The following is a 19,039-nucleotide window of genomic DNA, read 5'->3' as shown; positions in this document are numbered from 1 at the left end:
AGATATAATATAAGGTAGATATAGATATAATATAAGGTAGATATAGATATAATATAAGGTAGATATAGATATAGATATAAGGTAGATATAGATATAATATAAGGTAGATATAGATATAATATAAGGTAGATATAGATATAATATACGGTAGATATAGATATAATATAAGGTAGATATAGATATAATATAAGGTAGATATAGATATAATATAAGGTAGATATAGATATAATATAAGGTAGATATAGATATAATATACGGTAGATATAGATATAATATAAGGAAGATATAGATATAAGGTAGATATAGATATAATATAAGGTAGATATAGATATAATATAAGGTAGATATAGATATAATATAAGGTAGATATAGATATAATATAAGGTAGATATAATATAAGGTAGATATAGATATAATATAAGGTAGATATAGATATGATATAAGGTAGTTATAGATATAATATAAGGGACAAAAAGTTGTAACACTGAGATTCGTTTCATTCTTGAAAAACAAACTAAAGAAATCCTAAAATGTTTTCTGAGATGAAACAATGTTAATTTCAGTAAATGAAGCATGTTATGAATGTATTGCATTCCATAATGTCTCCTTAATGTTATGGGGAAAATTCATAATTCCAAACCAAGCAATAAGAAACATATTTGCAAATCTCAGTCTGTCAAGAAGACTCGAGAGGCTTAGTGAAACAAAGATGAGACCGCATCAGCCGCAGTGGTGTGTTCTGGGGCTAAGCACCTTACTCCGATTCCCTCTTCATGATATAACTCTTAAAGACAAACCAACCAATCAACTCCCACTAACAAGCACAAATTAGCGGTGCTGGAGAATACACTACCAAGTCAGGCGTCTAACTTAGATCATCAGTAGCAGATATTGGTACAAGGGGAGTAATTCTGTTCAATATATCTACAAAATATTATGGCATTATCTCCCATAGAAACATGTGAAAGTATGACATTCGCGTCTTGTTGGAAATGGAAATGGGTATACAATGCATCCCACGACGGCACTTAACATAATTGTCTCCAGGAGCAGCAGAGGGGGCGAACAGACCGACTTTAGAAGCGTCCAAAAACCGAAATAAGGCTTCTAACTAAAAATATTTCGAGCTGAATATTTGCTTGAAATAAATGATTGTCTAAACAAATTGAGGATTCTCCGGTTAATTAGACCATTTATTTTCGTAAATTGCTTTCCTGATCTGAAAACTCGTGAAATTAAGATTACTATTACAAAAAACGAACCAACTTGAGGTCATGCCCCCCCCCCTCTGCTATATTAATTTATCCAAATATTTTATCAAGTCCAATACGATATCTTGTTCTAGGATCGTGCAAATTTATTGTTAAAATCCATGCAGAGTAGCTTGCGCTAGTGAAAAGAAATTTTTAAATTTAATTATATCCATGTCACCGCTGCACCAGGTTTGATGAATATTTCACAACGTATGTGTATCAACTCCATTAAATACAACTAAAATATTACAGTTATCTCTGATCACTTTTGGTATTTGTGTGTATCGTTGAGTAACATAAATGACATCGGTGTTTTTATGTCTACCTCGAGAAAAAATCCTAGCCGGATTTGATTGTTTGTCCAGCATCACATCATCGTATACAACTAAATTGTTAATAAATCCGTCTATGGAATCAACTGATGGTGCTTCATCAATATCGGTTATAAACTCGATAACATCGTTATCTTTATCTATTTGCGCGTTTTCATTAAAATCCTTAAGCACATCATAACATCGTTGATCATCAACTGACGGGGCTACCAAATACAATTTATCCCACTTTAACCATCTCATTATAAGACTGAGTAACAACTGCGTCTTTCCACTTCCAGATGATCCTATTATTATCATTCTAATTGAATTTGGTAACGCAGGATGGTGCTTGACAGGTTCTCGTTTTCCTGTCGCTGAGAAATCAATTATATCCATGCTGTATAAAATATCTATGGATTTATATTGTGTGAAGTGCAGGACGCGTACCCCGACGAATACACTAACAACTATTACCACAAAAAATAATAGATCAGCGGTTACAGGTAAGTATACGCGGTGTGGTACAAAGAAGTTTAAATTTATTCCCGGTGACAATTCAGGGACAAAGCCAGCGTTAAAAAAAAGCAACACGGGGGTGATATTGCAGCAAAATTAGCAAAATTACCCGGGACTCCGTGGGCTAAATACCCAGGAGAAAAACATCTACCAGGATATAATTATTGCGGTCCTGGTACTCAACTCAATATCAAGCTTGATAATCAAGATCAGCCAAAACCAGGCGAGGAACCAATAAACGCTATTGATAAAGCATGCCATGCTCATGATGTTGCGTATAAAAGTAATGATCTGCAACATAGGCATATTGCAGATGTGAAATTAATTCATGCGCTAGATTCTATAAAAAAATAAAAATATCAAGAAAAATTAGCTAATTGGTTAATAAGATCTGCGATGAAAGGCAAATTAGCGCTTGGGGCTGGTAATATATACAATGAAATCGATTTATTATTCACCAATTGGATACTGGAAGGGTAAAGCAGCAATTAGTAAACTTGCTGATGCAGCAGCGGTTAAACATTCTACTGCTAAAGCGTGTTTATCCAAACAGGCAATATGGCAAATTTACCTACCGCCACCGAAACAAATTCGATTTGCACATTTCAGTGTCAGTGTTCCTAATGAAGTTCATCAAGCTGATATTCTGTTTTACCACATGATACTGTACGTAGAGAAACGTATAAATACGCGCTAACTGTTGTTGATGTTGCAAGTAGATATAAAGATGTAGAACCGCTATCAACGAAAACAGCACCTGAGGTAGCCGATGCTTTTAAACGAATTTATCAACGAGGTGGTCTGCGATGGCCACAGCTGTTACAAGTTGATCCTGGCAAGGAATTTCTTGGTCCAGTATCATCGCTGATGAAACAACATAATACCAAAATACGACGAGGACATACTGCAATTCATCGTGATCAGGCAATTGTTGAACGATTTAATCGAACACTTGCTGAGCGGTTATTTGGATATCAATACGCGAAGGAATTTATTCAGGATACGAGATCTCGTGAATGGGTTGCAAGATTACCAAGTGTGATAGCAGCGTTAAATAATGAAGTAACTCGAACAACCAGCGTGAAACCTATTAATGCAATTACAAAAAAAAATATACCTACACAACAACGTGATCTTTCAGCACAGCCAGTATTAGGTAATATCACTGTCAGGTATTTATATGAGCCCGGTGAACTTGAAGGCGGTAAAAAAAAGAGCGACTGATCCTATTTGGAGTATTACGACGCATAAGATATCCACCGTGACAAGATCCTCAGGTAGACCCTCAATCTACAGACTCGATTCAACTGCTCTTCAACGTGGATTTGTACGTGAACAATTACAGATAATTCCCGATGATACACAATTACCACCCAAATCACTTAGCTAGCACCTCTACGTCGGTTACATTCAAGACAGGTCAGCATAATATTTTCTCGTGTATGACCAAGATTGTTATTTGTTCCATCTACGGTAAATTGTCTTGGATCATTTTTCAGATACCGCCATAACATTATGCAATTACAACTTGCACAATGATTATTCTGTTGTTGTTTCAGCGCATTAATAAAATCAACATCAAGATCAAAATCGCGTTGTTTTTTTTTTGTCACACTGTTTATAACCAGATAATTTTTTTCTTATTATATCGCTTTGACATTCGTCAATATCATCACTAATCACTGACGAGTTCATGACGTTTAGTCTCAATTGAGATATTTTTCTAACTCGAGACACTGCAAGATAAACTAGGTTAGACCATTCGATACGATCATCAACGATCCAAACAACTGTATCAGTAATAGTTAATCCCTGAGATGAATGAATCGTCATCGTGTATCCAAGCGTCCACGGGGATTTATCAGCACGTAGAGCATCTTCAACAACATCAACATCAACTGCAACAATATCATTCAATACAAGATTCTGTTTCCTTGACTCGGTCTGTCCTGGTATATCAACGTCGATATTTTGCCGTCGCGTATCTGCTGGTCGATAGCATAACGGAACTGGCAACGTTGGAAACTTTTCTCGTTGTAACTGAAACAACTCCCGTTGAAGTGTATCACGAACTATCTTTCTACTTGCAACTATTAAATCGTTTGGTCTCCACGCGCGAAGAAAGTCTTTCATGGGTGTTTCTGAAATTATCTCGCGCATTGCTTCACGCTGAATTTTATTCGGTTGTAGTCTGATCAATTTTTTAAATTCCTTCAACGTTGCATCAAGTGCTCTATGATCATCAGATGCTTCTTCGAAGTGGTCAACGAAAGTTTTCAGCCAATCATGTGGAGTTGGTCCAGCTACGGGTGGTGGTTGACCGTGATCGCCGCACATTATCACAGCAGTATTTCTTGTTAGCAACCAATCGAGTAATGTGTTTAATGTTTCTAGCGGTACAGTGCATATTTCATCCCATATTATGATCCTTGGAATGTATTTCTCGCCCATCCTTAAAGATGTCCATGCATCACCCTTCCATCGAAAAAAGCTGTGATAAGTACATGATTGTACTCCTCGTTGTTTCATTTCTCGCGCGAGTCTATGTGTAGGTGTTAGCACAATCATATCTGAATTCTGAAATAGTTCGATAGCTCGAGTGGTTTTACCAGAACATCCAGGTCCGTTTAGATAAACTGTTTTGTGTCTAATTATTGCATCGTATACCGATGGTGCAGAAGATATCTGATTATTTCTGCCTGATTTTATCAGGTAAATATCTTTAACCGCAACATCAGGGATTCGGAATAATCGAGTATATATTCCTTTTTTATTCTCCACGAACCCCACGATGCACAAGTGTCTATGTTTAATTTTTCTAACAGTATTGAATATGTTTTACTTATATAAAACGAATCAGTAGCAACTCTGACAGCGAACTTAGAAACCTTATTTATCATCGATAATAGGTTTATTGAAACGTACGCGAGCATCAATGATCTTAAATGAGTATACTGCGGTGACTCACCGTCCATGTAGCTCACAATTGTACCTAGTTTATTTCCATTTGACAAGAAAGCTGTTTCTCGACTTATAAACGTGTTCTTGTTCGTTGTATCAGTGATTATAAAATCTAACTCAGCATCATCCATAATCAGTCTTGTACAATGTCGTCTGTGATCATATGCTCCTCCTTGGGTAAACTTGCCGATTATTTTTCTACCAAGATCTTTTGTAATCTTGTTCTCGTAATCGGTTTCATCCGAATACTCCTTTTGTTGTGGTAACCAAACTTCGCTTTGTTTTCGATATGATATAATTGCTTCACTTACAATCAACCGTGTTAATATCGCACAATCAAGCATATACCGTAATAACACTATTGGTGTCCACATTTTTTCTGAAAAATGTTTTCCAAACCAAACATAACAAATTGGATGAAGTCCTTTAGAGATTTCGAATGACTCGATACGAGCAAATCCAGTTAGGTCAAAATCCGGCAATGGTCCATTTATCGATACTCGCGTCATTTCGTGCGTCGGATGACCGAATCGCTCAAAATACACAGAACAATCTCCGTATCCAAGAAAACTTCCGGGATAACACGCGACCATATCAACTGAAATAACATCTCTGTGATTGTATTTAGTATTCAACAATCCCCCGTGTCCATATTCGACACAACTCAGTATTATGTCATCAAGAAAACAAACCTAGTTGGTTTCCACGAATTTTTCTTTCTAGCAAAATGAGCCGCAACTGACGGAACAGTAAAACAGTTGCTCAATAGTTCGTCAATGTCATCAGTATATTGCAGTGCAAGATTTTTCATTTTCTCGTGAAGAAGATCTGTTCGATAAATAACGCCATTTGGTCTCACAAACTGATCAAATTTATTTTTTTCTTCCACGCAAGACTGAAATAATCATACTGACACAGGATCGTTTTTACTTATTTCGCTAATAAAATCAAACATACCTCCGTCAGAATTATCTCCGGGATAACATTTAACAGTTCGATCTCGTGGAAATATTGTTACTGCGTTAGTCCACGCGTGTGCGTTATGATCAATAATTTCGATCGAAGCTCCTTTTCATCTATGCTTTGATTCATACAAAATCTCTCCTGTTATCGTCGCTACGGTTATTGGAAATTTTAATTTTTTTCCTAACTCAGCGACATCTTTGATAGACGCACCGGTATCTTTAACCATTTCCCCCCACGTGTTTATTATTTTACGTCTTTTATCCTTTAGACCGTTTCCACGAGTCGAAATGGTAAAATGTTCTGTTACTCGTTCAGCCACACAATTTATTTTTGAAAATTTCATCGGCGCCAGTTTATCAACGATGGGTTTTTCATTTATCACATAGATTCCATAAATAACCGCGGTCACAGGATATGCTCGTTCATAATACGGTTTGTCAATACCTGTCAATAGACCTGGTTTGGAATCTTTACTTAGTACGACAGTTTTTTATTACCGTGGACAGGATCATATTTGTCACGGATAATCCAATCATCTGTTTCTGTCAACACGACAAATTTTATTCTGAAAAGATATTTGCGATTATCAAGATAGTTGATGATAATTGCTGCTCGTTTGTCGTTCATCACAGCGTCGATGATATCTTTGTTGCGTATAATCTTGAACGTTTACCAGACATGAGATGCACCATCTGTGTGAAATTTTTTCTTGGCGTCGTGAATTTTATTAATCGAACTTTTATTTTTCGGATCAACCAGATCTTGCATCGGTAGGTTAGGAAATATTCTGTCGAGATTAAATTTATCTCCGCTCAAGGGCTTTATTCGGGATAATCTATCGAATTCGTTCATATTATATTTGAGACAAGCATTTAAATTAAAATATTATGTATACAATGTCTCAATGCAAATGGCTCATGGTGGGTTCATTGACTCGTTGTAATAAATCCTGTAAAAAGGAATTCTGCGGACAACACATGCAAAACGTTCACCGTGGAAGCTTAGGACCAATACCATGTCTACGATGTGGTGCTGGAGTGCGAGGAAAAACACAGTTATGTGCGTGTTGTGGTGGTAAACGATACAGAGAACTTAAAAGATATTATGACAAAAAAATAACGTCAATAACAACGCTATAAAATCCGTGGAGGATTATCTGACTAAGTTTTCAGACAAATTAGGATTTAAACAAATAATATTATTGTATAATGGAGCAAAATATGAACCACGAGTTTATAAAGCATCCTACAATCACAAACTACGAATCAAATATTGATGGTATGATAAGACACTGTCGATTGAAAAAACCAGTTGGTTTTGTCATTAACACTGGCTGTCTGATGTTTTCTGCTGCGAATAAAACTTATTTCTGTCATCGTTTCATATACGAGTGTCACAAGGGGTTGATCAAAGACAGTCTTGTGATCGCTCACATTAACGGCGTGAAAATTGACAATATTTTATCCAATCTTCGAGCTGTTACACAAAGCGAGAACTCTGAACGGAGGGGGGCGCGTTTACTGGTAAATATGACAGAACAATTGTAAGGAGGGCGGTAAAATCCACAAACATAGAGACGGGTGAAGAAATTATATTTCAATCAATGTATTCAGCTGCGAAATACTTTGATATTAACTCGCGTGTGGTAAAATACGTCGCAGAAAATATGACCAAGACTACTTTTTCCAGTAAATATAAACAGAAAATCACCTTCCATTTTTTTAACCATTTATCCTTTGTTGTCAGAAAGCCTCATTGTCACACTACTGATTTTTCGATTATGCGAAAGGGAGATTACTTCTGTAATATACAGTTTTCTTCGTAGATTTCCGATTTTTTATTGTCGTAATTGGTTAATTAATCATCTACGTCGTAATTAATCACCAAAGAAAGATATTTATGGTTTCTAACTTACAAAATGGAAAAATAAACGTATTTCCCATCATACAATATAGCGAGCTATTTTTAAACCTGTTATGAGAAATCGAGGCAAAACACGCTGTTTTTAATGCAGATATTTACAATCTGTTCAGAAATGCACAAGTATTTAAACCGATCTGTAGGTGGTAAAACGTTCAATGGTGCCGTGGTAGTACAGAACACGCTGTTAGTGCAAGATATTAGGAGAAATCTTGGCAGAACACGCTGTTTTTAATGCACAAGTATTTACAATCTATTCAGAACCGCTGTTTTACTACAGAAATTTACAATCTATTCAGAACCGCTGTTTCAATACAGAAATTTACAATCTATTCAGAACCGCTGTTTTAATACAGAAATATTTAAACCGCTCTGTAGCTATATAATAACCTTTGAAACATATATGGTTAGACGAATTCGATAGCTCAATTGATAACGCATCTCGCCGTGATGCTCGAGGCCGCAGGATCAAATCCCATGACTGCCAACTGGTCGGTGGTTACGCATATTAGCGATTTTTATAATTGATTGGGGCACCGCCAGCCCCCATCCGCTCAACAGAACCCCTCCAACCACACGTCACTGGTGGTTGATACATGTTTTGTTTCACCCACGGGCTGATTATTGGGGGGTGTTCTGTTGCGCGTAGAAAATGGCCTCATATTCATTTCATTCATTCATTATTTTCATCTCATTCATTCATTCATTTCATTCACATTTCATTCATTCATTGCATATATTTAATTTCATACTTAATGAACTTGCTAAAACACTCGAATTCATTTATATATGTTTGTGCCGTCCTTAATTAAGATTGTCATTCATTCATTGCATTGAACCTGCTAAAACACTCGAATAGAGGTTCATTCATGTCATTAATATATGTTTGTGCTGTCCTCCCTCTTGGGCCTCTAGACCGTTGTTTGACGGGTTAGGGGCTCTCATAGAGATAGTATTTCGTGTGCCCGTTGAACTTGGTAGAATGTGATGGCAAGCTACGAGTTTTGGGTTGTGCCGTCCTTAATTAAGATTTCATTCATTGCATACTTACTGAACCTGCTAAAACACTCGAATAGAGGTTCAATCATTCATTGTATATGTTGTGCTGTGCCCCTTCCTGAACTTGCTTAAAGACTCGAATAGATATTCATAGGGGAAATACTTTTTTATTTTAAATATATATATATATATATATATATATATATATATATATATATATATATATATATATATATATATATATATATATATATATATATATATATATATATATATATATATATATATATATATATATATATATATATATACTAAATAATGAACTACGAAAATATTAATGATGTAATTGTTGCTATTAAAAAATTGGAAAAAGATGGAATTAATATATCCGATGAACTAAATCCTGAAAAAATAGTTTCTGATTTTGAAATTTTACAAGAACGTAAAAACCAGGGAATACACACACTATCATCTGAATACAAGTTCATGAAACGGATACAGGCGGCGATGTTCCGGTCACTAGCTACTGTAGAAGATAATCAGGTGAAGGAATTCGTTCCTCTCTCTGCCGCAGTAGAAAAAGTTAGATTGCTATTATCCCACGAGTACGAGGAAAAGAAAACAATCAGTACTCGCATAAGACTATTAAGAAAAATTATGTTAGCGAGTAACCTAGTTGGTGAAGTAGTACAAAATAATTCTGGTGAAAATGAAAATGAAATTTTCGGTAACTGGGGTCCTGTCAACGCTGACCACGTGTAGATCTTTGATCTTAACATTTTATTTTATCATATCTTAATATTTTATTTTTTCTGAAACATTTTATTTTCTCTGAAATATTTTTTTCTTCTGAAATTATATTTATTCTGAAATGATATTTATTCTGAAATATTATATATTTATTCTGAAATTATATTTATTCTGAAATATTATATATTTATTCTGAAATTATATTTATTCTGAAATATAATATATTTATTCTGAAATTATATTTATTCTGAAATATTATATATTTATTCTGAAATTATATTTATTCTGAAATTATATTTATTCTGAAATATTATATATTTATTCTGAAATTATATTTATTCTGAAATTATATTTATTCTGAAATATTTTATTCATTCTGAAATTATATTTATTTTTTCTGAAATTGGTGGGTTAGTTGGTACTCATAATCATGTAAACCAATCAATTTCGTAATTTTGATGGGCTAGTTGGTACTCAGAATCATGTAAACCAATCAATTTCGTAATTTTGATGGGCTAGTTAGTACTCAGAATCATGAAAACCAATTAATTTCGTAATTTTTATGAGCTAGTTGGTACTCAGAACTATGTAAAATGATCAAATTTTCAGAAAAAAATAAATTATTTCAACATTAGTTATTTTTAGTCGATTTGTTAAGAAAAATTGATGAATTTTCCAATATCATCAGGTCAAACCTTAAGCGGTTCTCTAATTGATTTATCGATAAATCGTTAAAAATCAGTGAAATTAGCTCAAAGATGAGATTTTTCATGCGATTTTTGTTAATTTTCTGGTAATTTTCGAAAAAATGAGGATTTTTAACGATTTATCGATAAATCAATTAAAGAACCGCTTGAGGTTTGACCTGACGAAAAACTGTAATTTGACAAATTTTCTTTGACAAATCGACTAAAATAGCTGAAAAAAAATAACAAATTTGACTAAAAATGTTGAAATATTTCTGATAAAATAAAATAAAATAAAATATTTCTGATAAAATAAAATAAAATATTTCTGATCAAAGATCTATGATCAAAAATCATTACGATAAAAGTCTTTAAGACGAAGATCCACGATCAGAAATCTATGATTTTACATGTAGATCGACAATCAATTGCTCCCCACGCAGGTCAATTAATCGTCCTATGTGGTCTGTTAGTTTAAAATTTATTCGTGACAAATACTGATTATGTGTGCGTAGATAAACAGGATTGGTTGGTACTTGCACGATCAAATCGCCAGGGGGAACTTGTGGTGTGAACGTGTATAGGATGTATCCTTGTTGAGCCTGATTTGATTTTCCAAGATCTATTTGATAACTGCCTTCGATTACGTCATAAACTAGATTAACCGCGATTGTCGATGTTATATTAACGATTCCCGGAGATACATGTCTGCCACCGCCGTGTGGATCATTATTATATCTAAGAACAGTTGCTGGTGGAGTTATTTTTTTCCATGCATCGATTATTTTAGGAAAATATTCATCAATGACATCATTGACAGATTTTCTTAATCTATCTGGATTATAATCAGGGAACTTAAACGTTACAATATCAGCTTCGGGTATTTTGTATTTGGTTGCGAAAAACCTTCTATAATCGCCCGATGATTCAAAAACCAGGTTTATGATTCTATTTTGAAAATATTCAATGGTAACAGCTATATGATTTAAAATTTCTATTTGTTTAATAATTTCTTCACACGTAGATGTCAAATCAGACAAATATTCATGAAAAAGATCACGTAAAATAGCTAGTTGTTCTTTATGTTCTGAATTTATGATATGAATGACATTATTGATATTTATATCGTAAAATGAATTATACAGGTTATTACCGTTATCAGCGTTGTGTAAAAGCCAATAGTATTCACCAATATTATTGACACGAAATTGATCCCGTTTATCCCATACTCGTTTTTCTATGTTCCACCAAAAACTCGTATAATTCATTTTAATATCATGATGAAAACTTTTCGTTGATGTAAAATCAGCCCGAGTTGGTTCTGGTGGTCCATGATATTCTGGCGCAATATCAGGCCAACCTAGTACGGATCTTATCGTGGACTGATCAATATCAACGGCATAATCAGGCGAGTTTATTTCGATTGCAGAAGATAGTGTTGGTTCATGAACATTAATTTATATTTTTAGCTTATTTTCCGTTTATTGATTTTATTCCACGAGCAAATTCATCATTGATTTGTTCGATCTCATAACTGCCAGTTGGTATTCCGACAACAACCCAGTCAGGTGTTCCATCGAGTTTGTTTTTATTAGCAAATACAAGTGAATTATTTGCTGGTGTACCATTAAATAATCTCGATCTGATATTTGGCCAACTATGGTATACTCGTAATTGCGCTAGTGCAATTTCATTTGCACGAATTGCAGTTGGAAAATTGATGCTAAATTCAGGATTAATCGAGCTTACCGAGATCATCGTGGTCTTGTGTGGGGTTGTGTTGGTCACGATCTGCTGGAGTAATTCCGTCATTATTAATACTCGTAACTTTAATACCAGCGCAGTTGTATATTTTAATCATCTCTGAAAATCCAAAATCAGATATAATTCCATCACTGAGACTCGCTGATAACAACGAGGATAACTTCGAGTATGCGACAGTTGCTATGTGTAATTTTATCATGTAATCGGATAATTTTTCATTCGTGCAAGTACATATTGTTTTTGCAATGATATTGAGCACACCTGCAATCGTTGTTGTAGCTGAAATACAAATAGTTACAGCTACTGGTGCCATCATTGTTATTGTTGATAATATCACACCGGTTCCAGCAACAACAGCGGATACTGAATAAACAACAATGTCGATGATAACTAATCGTCGTTGATACTTTTTTATTTTTACAGTATATTGTTCGACTCGATCTCTCAACGCTGCCTGCGATTCACGCGCTTGATTGTACCTAAATTTTTGAACGTCGATTGAGGTATTATATTTTATGCAGTAACCAATTGCGGTGTTTCAGCTACAAATTCCAAACACCACCAGAAAGATGTTGCGGTTAATATCTTATCAGCTGCTTCCAGAATAAATATTTTCTCGTTTCCGTTATTTAATATAACAGATACAACCCCGGAAAACTTATCAGTTGAATGACGCCATGGATACGTTGTAAATATTTCAAATTTTGCAGCACTAAACACAGACAGCCTGTACACGCCAGTGACTGTTGCGGTGTATTTGATAGTTTTATTTTGCTGCGACCAGGTTGCGAATCCCGATGATACTGTGTATACGATGTTGGTAATATGCCCGGGTGTAACCCCGCCGAGAATTTTAATCAAACTGGTTTTATTAACGATATCAGGAATCCCCGCTGCGATGTTTTCCTGTGTTTGTTTGATTGTGTCGATGTTCGTCTTGATATCAACGAGTTTTATGTCAACGGTGTGCGGAGTGCCGAAGAATTTATCTATGGATTCATCGGTTTTTTTAAAAAATTTCTTCGAAATCTTGCAAAAGCGCCTACGTGAACGTCATACTCGGCCCGCAACGTGGATAATTTACCATCTACGGTGTTGTAGTTGACGTCAACGTATTTTTTTGTTGCTGCGTCTTATTTCCGTTCATGCTGAGTTCCCCTGTCATTGTGTCACCGGTATTTTTCACGCGATTAGCAACACTTGCTGTAATTTGATCTCTGATGGTCATAAACGATATACTTGAATCCCTGATTCTGCCGCTGTCAGTAAACACAGGGGTATTATCCGTAACTGCACCAAGTACTCGTCGAATTATATCATTCCATTTGATATTGCTGGTTTTTAGTTTACCATGTCGATCCTGAAAAATAACAACCTCATCTGGGTCAACTCCAGCCAGGTTCATGATATTAGCGAGTTCATCTTTAGTCGCGTAGTTTGACAGATCAACGTCGCCGAACTTTGTCTTAACGCGTGAAGATCTTCTTCCGTAAATATCAACCATTATAATCTAAGATTTGTTTAAAACGCTTTACGTGCAACGAGGCGGTTGCTTGTATAATCATGCACGATCTTTTTTGGCGGTTTGGATGATTTTGATATAGCGTTAAGTACATTAATTGCCTCACGGCCAGATATTGGCGGATCTGTCATTGTTTATGTGGGTAGCGTTGAATACCAGACTTGCGCGTGAAGTGGTACAACATACTTGATAAATTCAACAGGTGGAACTAACCCGTATGAATCAAAATAAACGATTCCACGTGGATCAACCGCGTATGATACCCAATGAGTACCAGGTCCTGAATTCGAGTCAAGATTAATAATACCTGTTTCGAGTTTGTTCGGTTGTTTTGGTAATTGATCTCGCATAAAAACACCTCTGAAGTTTTTTATTTTTAATCGTTTAGCAGCATCAAGTAAATCAAAATTTGATGCTGAAGCGTCTAACGAATTGATCCTGGAAGCCTTAGACCTCTTCCCCAACGAGATCCTGGCAATCTTAAGCCGCGTCTCTTCTTTTTATATCCATTTCCAGTTGCTTTCTTTAGAGCCATTCCAGCAGCTGTTCCAACAACACCTAACGCGGCTGCTTTTGCTACGGCTGGAGCGGCAGCAGCTATTAACGCTGGAATTTCCGCGAGAAGTGGAAAAATACCACCGGTTTTAACCGAATCCTTAATCGCACCCGCAGAGAGATTAAGTTTGACGCCTGTTTTTGATTGTTTAGCGTCGTTGAAATGTTTAAGCTGACGTTCTGATAATGATAGTTTATTTTGACCACCCGTGATCTGATCTCGCTTTAGTGATATTTTCATTCCGCAGTTTTTTTGCTGAATTTGATTGAAGGTTTTTAATCTGACCAGGAGTCAGACTGACACTAACGTGATGATATGGCATTTTATGATAAATACTTGCCACGCTCCAAATAATGATTAAAGATTTTCCACTGGTGCATCAACGACTCTCATTCGACCACCACCACCTTCAAGTAACACGGCTTTATCGCTGAGTATAACCGCGATTGCTCTATAATCAACACCACCTGTATTTAATTCTGCTTTAAGATGCATATCAACGACAGATTGTTTTGATAGATCAAGATGCTCCAGTGAAAAATAATAAATCGGATACAAAGTTCTGAATACATATTGTGATATTTGCAACCCAGTATCTACATTTTGATCATGTCCCATGAATGACATCAAACGATGATATACACGTCCTATATGATTTTGTGAATAATTTAGTTGTATATTCTCTGTTGGTTCTTGTTGTCCGTTTATCCGTAAGGAAATATTTGTGAGACCTAGTTGGTCAAATATCATATGAGAGTGAAGTTGTGAGCCTAAACGATCATGGTTTTGAAACGCAATAAAAATATGCCGTGGTGCAGAAACACCTTTTTGTGATGCTATATGCCATGTAAACTGACCGTTAACGTCAGTTTGTATACTATCAGTGCTTGTTGTTAACCATGACAACAAGGATTTACCACCTGTGTCCATGAAAGAAATCAATTTTTGTTCTTCTGCGATCGTTGGAGTCATTACCGGCATCCATAATGAAAGTTTCGATAATACTACTTTACCAGCATCACCAATAGGTCTCCACATAGCAGCGTTATCATCACCCTTTCTTACAAGAACAACCGTGTGTCTAGGTCCAAAAATAACCTTTTTAACATTCCCACAAAATCCAAAAATGTGCGATAGTGGAATTGTACATGAAAAACTTCTATTGTCTCCTAGTAACATATTTTTACGCGCTGCAAATCCCAGGTTGAAATTTTCATTAGAACCATGAACCACTGGCGCCACATCAACATCAGCGTTTCCGGAAAAATTTCTTGGTCGTCTTATATTATACGGATCGCTTTCAGGGTTATTAGAATTATTTTTCACAAACATCATTGTGGGACCTGCTGATCTTGTATAATCATCAGAATATCTTGCCAATCCTATTATTGTTGTAGCAGCGTCGACATCATTCTGAATCGATTCAATATTTTTTCCATCGATCATATACGTGGAGCTACTAAATAATGGCATGATCCCGTTGTTGACAAAACCAACTTTTACTGCACCTCCGTAATTAGCATTATCCGTTTTTATAATTGTACCTTCTACCTCAATAAAAGCCCCAGCGGGTAGAAAATATCTACTTGTGTCATGAACTTGTAGTTCAATTCTTCCTCCACGTTGATCTGGTGTTCGTGCGTCATAAGAATAAAACTGATAATCACGTACCGATTCATCTTTAATGACAGGTGCTTTCTGGTAAATTATTTCCGGCACGTTTTCCCCCTATGAGAACTTCTAACCGTGACACGTCATTGGGGATATTATTAGGACAAACAAAATTATTTTCTCCTGATGCAGTCAGAAAACCACTTCCTACAGCGCTCGGAGGATCATCACCAGGATCTCTTTCTTTACCCAGTCAACGTAATTTCTCCTGCTGTTTCAATTCTTCTTCTGCTTTTTGTTTCAATTCTTCTTTTGCTTTTGCTTCATTTGTTTTGTCATCTTTTTTATTTTCTCTCTAAATGGTTTCAACATCATCTCTTTCTGCGGTGAAGAAGATTGTTGTTCTTCTATTTGTTGCAGAGGTGGAGGAAGTTTATATGAAGGTTCCTGCTGGGAGAGTTGTTCTTGTTTTAGTTGTTTTATTCTCTCTCTCTCTATAAAGTCTTTTTACTTCTTTATAAAAAAATTTCTTCCTGTCAGAGACTCATTTAGAAAAAACTTGCATGCGCAACAGCAATCACAAGTTGAGTACGAAGAAGACACTGAAAAACTATTTAAACCCGTCAATGCAGCTACTAAGAAAGCTGCAGCGGCTGTTGAAAAAACTATATGGGGAGATATTAAAGAGGAAGATGAAAAGAGGAAAAAGGGTATTTTTCCAGTATTAGAACAAATTGCAGCGCAGACTGAAAAGAAAAATAGCAAGAAGAACTAAACAAACAAAAATGATTTTACGAGATCTTCCATCTGATATAGCTACAGCTCAACCTCCACCCATTGGTGAGGAAATACTTGAAGGTATTGGAAAACTTCGTACTGAGATAGGTGATATTTAAGAAACCAACACAAGAAGGAGCAACGGGGAGTGGTCTGGGAAATAATTTTGTTTGTCTTGATAATATCCTCAATGATGTGTCACGGTTAGAAGTTCTCATAAGGGGAAAACGTGCCGGAAATAACTCACCAGAAATAACCAATGAAGCAGCTGATATTTGTCTGCTATTATTTCAAGGTGGTATCATGGATATCGGCGTTTACGGAGAACTTATCGATGAACTTGTTGATGATTACAGTGACTAGTTGTTAGATAAATGGTAAATAAAATAAGATGATAGTACACAATAATCATCGTAAACCCGTACAGGTTAGAGCGGTGAACTCACGATTACCAATCTACAGAGCTATTTACGGAGATGGACTTGGTGATGTTGTACGGGAATTATTTACAAGGATTGCCCTAAAAGCAGCGCCTATTGCAAAACAATCATCGATGAAGGCTATTGATATTGTTCGTGAAAAAACTCCTGGTGCAATTGTCAATGTTGCTGGTAAGGCGTTCTCGGCGATCAAAGATAGACTAGCACGATTAATGCGACGAAGATCACAACGAGTAAAATTACCAAGTACTGAAATTATGCCCGCAGACGTAAGTAAAATAATAAATCAAGCTGCGAATCAAAAACTGGCAGCCTAAGCAGATCAAGGACTCGGTGAACCAAGGAATAATATTTCAAGTTTGATATCAGGAAGTGTAATTTCCCGAACGGGATAGTCAACGTGTTAGACGCAAATAATTATAATAAAATGTTCAAGCACGTATCCGACGAAGCACTTGATATGGAAGCACCTGTCATTAAAGATGAATCGGTACGTGATTATCAGTTTTATTCTTATGACGCACGAACACCAGATCAACGTGGAGGAAGAATTGAACTACAAGTTCATGACACAAGTAGATACTTTTTACCCGCTGAGGCTTTCATTGAGGTAGAAGGTACAATTGTAAAAACGGATAATAATAATTACGAAAATGATGTAAAAGTTGGTTTTGTCAACAACGGGATCATGGCATTATTTGATAGCGCCACATATATGATCGATGGAAAAAATATTGAATCAATTCAGAAAGATCTCGACGTTGCTACAACAATAATAGGCAAGATATTCTGATGATTATACAAGATCAGCAGGTCCCACAATGATGTTTGTGAAAGATAATTCTGATCTCCCTGAAAGTGATCCATATGATATAAGACGACCGAAAAAACAAGATACCCCTTCCGATAATGCTGATGTGGTGCCGGTGGTTCATGGCTCTAACCCAAATTTCAACTTGGGATTTGCAACGCGTAAAAATATGTTGATAGAAGCCAATAGAAATTTTTCGTGTACAATTCCACTATCGCATATTTTTGGATTTTGTAGAAATGTTAAAAAGGTTATTTTTGGAGCTAGACACACGGTTGTTCTTGTAAGAAAGAGTGATGATAACGATGCTCTGTGGAGATCTGGTAGTGTTGCTGGTAAAGTAGTATTATGGAAACTTTCACTGTGGATGCCGATAATGACTCCAACGCAAACTAACGTTAACGGTCAGTTTACATGGCATATAGCATCACAACAAGATGTTTCTGCACCACGGCATATTTTTATTGCGTTTCAGGACATCGGTCGTTTAGGTAATCAAGAACGTACTCATATGATATTTGACCAACTAGGTATCACAAATATTTCTTTACGGATAAACGGACAACAAGAACCAACAGAGAATATACAACTAAATTATCCACAAAATCATATAGGACGTATATAATATCATCGTTTGATGTCATTCATGGGACATGATCAAAATGTAGATACTGGGTTGCAAATATCACAATATGATTTCAGAACTTTGTATCCGATTCATTATTTTTCACTGGAGCATCTTGATCTATCAAAACAATCTGTCGTTGATATACATCTTAAAGCAACGTTAAATACAGGTGGCATTAATTATAGAGCAATCGCGGTTATACTTAATGACAAAGCCATGTTGCTTGAAGGTGGTAGTGGTCGAATGAGAGTCGTTGATGCACCAGTGGAAAATCTTTAATCATTATTTGGAGCGTGGCAAGTATTTATCATAAAATGCCATATCATCACGTTAGTGTTAGTCTGACTCCTGGTCAGATTAAAAACCTTCAATCAAATTCAGCAAAAAAACTGCGGAATGAAAATATCACTAAAGCGAGATCAGATCACGGGTGGTCAAAATAAACTATCATTATCAGAACGTCAGCTTAAACATTTCAACGACGCTAAACAATCAAAAACAGGCGTCAAACTTAATCTCTCTGCGGGTGCGATTAAGGATTCGGTTAAAACCGGTGGTATTTTTC

Source organism: Sinohyriopsis cumingii, chromosome 13, assembly GCF_028554795.1.
Source record: "Sinohyriopsis cumingii isolate HCF-2022 chromosome 13, ASM2855479v2, whole genome shotgun sequence".
NCBI lineage: Eukaryota > Metazoa > Mollusca > Bivalvia > Unionida > Unionidae > Sinohyriopsis > Sinohyriopsis cumingii.
The sequence above is the reverse complement of the archived record's forward strand: the minus strand, read 5'-3'. Positions refer to the sequence as shown.